Here is a 5,460-nt window from a genome sequence, read left to right on the forward strand (position 1 = left end):
TTGATTCAATTGTTTAGGCATTCACTCAACAAATGTCCAGCTCAGTAACCGCCCGTCACATGCTGCAGATATCCCTGGAGCCCCACAGTGGCAGTCCTCCCTTAATTCCTACAGCTGAGACCAGGCTCTCAGAGCAAAAGGGCATGCTGCAAGGAGTAACCCGGAAGCCCGACTCTGCAGCACCCAGACCACCTCTTTAGACCCCAAAGGTCCAACATCGGAACCTCAGTGGTGTCTGATCCTCGGTGTAGACAGGGGAGAGGGAGGAGGGGACAAAGCACCTTTCGATGTGTCTGGGTGGCTGCTGGAACTCAGGCTCCATGGGCTTCATAGTTAGGGGAAATCCTCCCCAATTTCTGCCAGTAGGTTGGCCATCCATCACTTTTTGTTGGTCATCGGTGTTTTCGTCTTTGCTTCTGTCTTCCCTGGTACTGGGCAAAGCCATGCCGGGGGCTGCAGGCTGTATGCTGCCTTCAACGAGTCAATGTGTTACTTTCCATCCCCATTGTACCTGAATTCGGGGTCTTTTGGCACTGATGTTCAACGTGTTTATATTTGCATCTGTTACGCCGCCTTCCTTTGGTTGCAATTCTGCCTCTATTCACTCCTCATAGGTCTATAACCTGAATCCTCAGCCCGCCATCTAAAATGTGCCTGTGCCGCATGACTCCATATCTCCAGTGCGGATCCTGGACTCCAGAGCTCTCTAATGGCCTTCCCTGCCATTATTTGGGGACATTCCACCCAATGTCCCCAAACACCGCACTGACCCCACCACGTCCCAGTGACCAGCACCGGTCGTTCAGGACAGAAACCTGGCAGCCTCCTTTCTTCACCCGGTCCAGTCTGTACACGGTCTGCCTGGTAATCCCACCTTCACCAGGATTTCTAACCGCCCACTTCTCACATCGCCTGCCTTACCCCCACACCCCCTGTCTTAGTTCAGCCCCTCATCAACTGAACTGCCTGGATTATACCACATTTACTGCTGCAAACCCAGATGTTTTTGAGATCTAGGGACAGTAACACCAGGAGACTAGGGTCTGAGGTTCAGCTCTGTCACTGATTAGTCCTGTGATCTTGAACAGGCCCTCTGACCCCTTTTTGGAGCCTATCTTACACGGTGCTCAGGTAGTAGGGATTACAATAGAGCCTATATGAGATGCTTTGTTAAGTAAACAAGGGAGGTTTCGCATGCCCATAGCCAACTTAAGAGGGGGTGGAGAGTAAAAAGCACCAGTATTTGTTGAGCCCCAAGTATGTGCCATACCCTGGTTGGGGCACTGCTCACACACAGCCTCCCTCCATCCTCGGTGCTCCATACTGCTGCCTATCCAGAGAGCAGGGGAAGACACAGATTCGTGTCCCTAGAAGGGGGCTGTATGCAACACGGCTGCCCAGACCCTCCAACTCGTTTCCATGTGCCTTTATGTTCCTCCTGGGTCCACATTGTTCCCAGACTGTCTGTTCTCTGAACTGTTATGCAAATCCCAGCTAGCCCAGTATCCATAGAAACCAGAATCTCCCATCTTCCTCAGCCTATTCCCTGGCAGAAGAATCCCACCCAGGTGACACCCACAAACAAGGACAAACAGCGCCCCAGAGAAGGGGAGCTTCCCCGTGCCCTGGGCCATCAGACTTCAGTACTTATTGTTTAGTAGTTCCTGAAGGCGTTTGTCAGGTCCTCCAGTCATGGCTGGGAGGAGTGAGTGGCACAGGCCAGTGCAAGGAGCTGCATTTCCTTTTTGAAATCTGGAAGGGAGATGCTGTAATCCCAGCATCTCACGTCGCCAACAATCATTTTTGTCCAACCCAAATAGCTCCACTGCCACTGGAAGTTAAGGACACCTTCACAGTGGACATGAATCAGTATCTGTCATCATCTTTAATCTCATACATACAAGTACATATGTCATCTCTGGAACATAACAACATGATTTCATCGTGCATAATCGATTACTAATTTTATGAACTTTTTTAAAGATCTCACTCCTCTCCAGAACATCCTTTCTTATGCCTAAAACATTATGACTCATTAGTCTTTTTTCCACCCTAGGGTCAAAACATGAGACAAAGTTTCTGCTCCCAATCCCAGGTTCTGGAATATTGGCCAGCAGCAGCACCCTGAGTCAGCAATCCCTACTGTGCACAAGACATAGGCTTTTGCTAGTGACATAAATTATGAATCACAGGACGCCAGAATGGAATGACCTGGAAAACACATGCAAATGTCCAAGTTACCCTGTTAACAGAAAAATACAATGGCTATATCAATCTTGCAGCTATTTAAATAGCAGAGCCAGGTAAGACAACAGTAAACTCCCAACTGTGCCAGATCCTCTTCTAAGTGTTTCACACATTTGCTCATTTAACCTCATATCCACCCTATGAGGTAGGAACTCTTACTGTCTTCATTTTCCTCACGATGAAACTAAGGCACAGAGAGGTTAAGTAACTCCCCCAAGGTCACACAGCGGGTGAGTCAGAGTTTAGGTACAGGTTGTCCAATCTGGTATCCCAGCCTCTTAACCACTAGAAACCTTTGTAAGGGTTCTAGTGAATTTAGATTTTAAAAATGTACATTGAGGCCGGGCACAGTGGCTCATGCCTGCAATCCCACCACTTTGGGAAGCCAAGGTGGATGGATCACCTGAAGTCAGGGATTTGAGACCAGCCTGGCGAAACCCCATCTCTGCTAAAAATACAAAAATTAGCCAGGTGTGGTGGCACATGCATCCCAGGTACTCAGGAGGCTGAGGCAGGAGAATTGCTTGAACCCGGGAGGTGGAGGTTGCATTGAGCTGAGATCGCACCACTGTACTTCAGCCTGGGCGACATGTGTATTGAGGTCTCAGGTTGAAGGTTTCTGCTTTGCTTTTTCTCTGTTTTAAAACCTTAAGGTGAAGTATTTAAACACAAACAAAAAGTAAAATCCATCCACTGAATGGACTGCATGAAAACATCAGTACAAACCGCCCCCTTGAGAGAAAAGGATTTTAATAACATCTTTGGGGTTTTTGCCTCTTGGCTGGGATGCTCAGGGATGACAGCTAGAGCTGTCTGCTCTAAATTATAATGTATTGGGGTGAACAGAATATACCCATCAACAGGATATGTGCTATGCATACAATATCTCTGGGAAGATTGAAAAAAACTGGTAATATATGTTGCCTACTGGGGGGGTTGCTGAGTGTTTGGGCAGAAGAAGGAGACACACTGTTCTAGTACATTTTGTACCTTTGGAATTCACAGCCACGTAAACGGATTATCTAATCAAACAACACAAATTAAAGACAGGCTCCTGCTTGTTGTGAGTGGTTGCATGCCTGTACTTACTGCTTTGAATCCTTTTTTTTTTTTTTTTTGGTTCTTACAACATAACCATTTTCTTATGCTACTGAAAGTTTTTCATGAACATGAGTTTTATGCAAACATTCTTGTTAAAAATCTGAAGAAATCGGAGCACTCCCAACACAGGTTAACTTCTACTTCTCATTCTCTCACTTTTATTTGGGATTTGTCACCACTGGGAATCACAACGTCTACATTCAGAATCTCCCATTTCTGAAGAACTAGCCAATGTGTATTAATCCTATGCTAAGTTTAGAACACCATACTTGACATTTTTACCATCATTTTCCTCATTGAATCCCAAGTGCCAGAGGTAGATACTGTCATCTTCATTCTAAGTGAGGGAGCAGAGGGTCGGAAGATTCAGGCAGCCCAGAAATCACAGGGCTTGCATCTGGATCCAGAATCTGGACTGTGGGCTTCATGCCACTTTCTCCTTACCAAAATGCCACCAGTTGGTCTGTGGCACTTTCAAGGGCAGCTTTCCTGCCCCGCAGTGCACATCTCTAACCATACACACACTCTACAATCATTTATTTATTTTTTATTTTTATTATTATTTTTTTTGAGGCGGAGTTTCACTCGTTTTCCAGGCTGGAGTGCAATGGCACAATCTCGGCTCACCGCAACCTCCGCCTCCTGGGTTCAAGTGATTCTCCTTCCTCAGCCTCCCAAGTAGCTGGGATTATAGGCATGCGCCACCACACATGGCTAACTTTGTATTTACTAAAGATGGAGTTTCACCATGTTGGTCAGGCTGGCCTCAAACTCCCAACCTCAGGTGATCCACCCATCTCGGCCTCTCAAAGTGCTGGGATTACAGGAATGAGCCACCACATCTGGCCTCAACAATCATTTGTTATGGTCCAGCAACATTCACAGATTTGGGGCCTGAAAGAGGAAGATGACATGCTTCCTGCACTCCCAGGTCTCCAAGCAGAAAAGACAGCGAGGTGCTCTTCCAGCAAAACGGACAGCACGCAGCGGCAGCCCAGGGAGCCCCGGGCAGGTCTGGGAAGGCACCGCCAAGCTGAGAAGGGGGACTGAAGGATGATAAAAGGAGGGCGACAGGCGCTGCAGGCAGGAGGAACAATGGGACCCTGCACCCAGGAAGGCTGGGCAGGGTCTGTGTAAACAGTGGCGACCATGGTAGCAGGAGCCAGCCAGGAAGGGGTCTCGAATGTCACTCTGGAGCTGGGAAAACTCCTGCCACTTCCCCACCACTCATCACAAGGGTCATGAAAGACTTCCACTATTGTGATATTGAGCAATCAAATTTTGTTGAGAGAAATTTCAACCCCCACAAGAGGAAGCAAAAAAGGAAATGGTCCCTGTGCACCTAATTCTGACCAATTGATACCAGGTGGCTGACATGCACGTGACTGGGAGCCTGGAGGTCACTGAGGCTCTCGCATGCTCTGAGACTCCGGTTTCTGAAGTGCTCACGCTGCTGAGACATTCAGGAGGTGGGGAGGGGCCTCGCTTCTACAGATGAGGAAATAAGCTCAGGCAGGCAGAGTGTGCCCCAGGAGATATCATGTAAGTGGCAGAGTCAATATGACCAGGAGAGGCAGAGCAACTGAGGTCAGGACATTTCAGTGACAATGGGCCCCTGGCGAGGGCAGGTGGCCTGTTTCAAGGGTAACAGGAGCCTGGTCCGGCTGCAGCGGTGTGTGAAGAGACTGAGAAGGCTCCGGGTATAAAGGCAGAGCGCGATGACAACGTGCCCTGAGAGCTGCCCTGGAGAAATGCACTGCAGCGGGTTGGAAGTGGGGTCCCTCCGGGTGATGGGAACATGAACGATGGTGCATGTGGAATGGATGCAAAAGTGGGAGAAACTGGAGAACGGGGGCCTTCCCATGGAGCTGCTGCTTTGAGCCTGGACACAGTAATGAGAAGGAGAGTGACGGGGTGAGTGGAAGGTGAGGGCAGGAGAGGGACTTCAGGGAAGAATTAATGAACTCGTGGACTAGGGCTTCCCGCCAACAGAACAACTGCCCCATCCCTGAGCCAAAACCCAGAACTTACATGGACCTAAGGACAGTATCAAAAGTGAGATTTCTAGGATACATCTACAACAAAAGAAAAATTAATAAAAACTGGACATCA

The sequence above is a fragment of the Rhinopithecus roxellana genome, chromosome 9 (assembly GCF_007565055.1).
Source record: "Rhinopithecus roxellana isolate Shanxi Qingling chromosome 9, ASM756505v1, whole genome shotgun sequence".
Lineage (NCBI taxonomy): Eukaryota > Metazoa > Chordata > Mammalia > Primates > Cercopithecidae > Rhinopithecus > Rhinopithecus roxellana.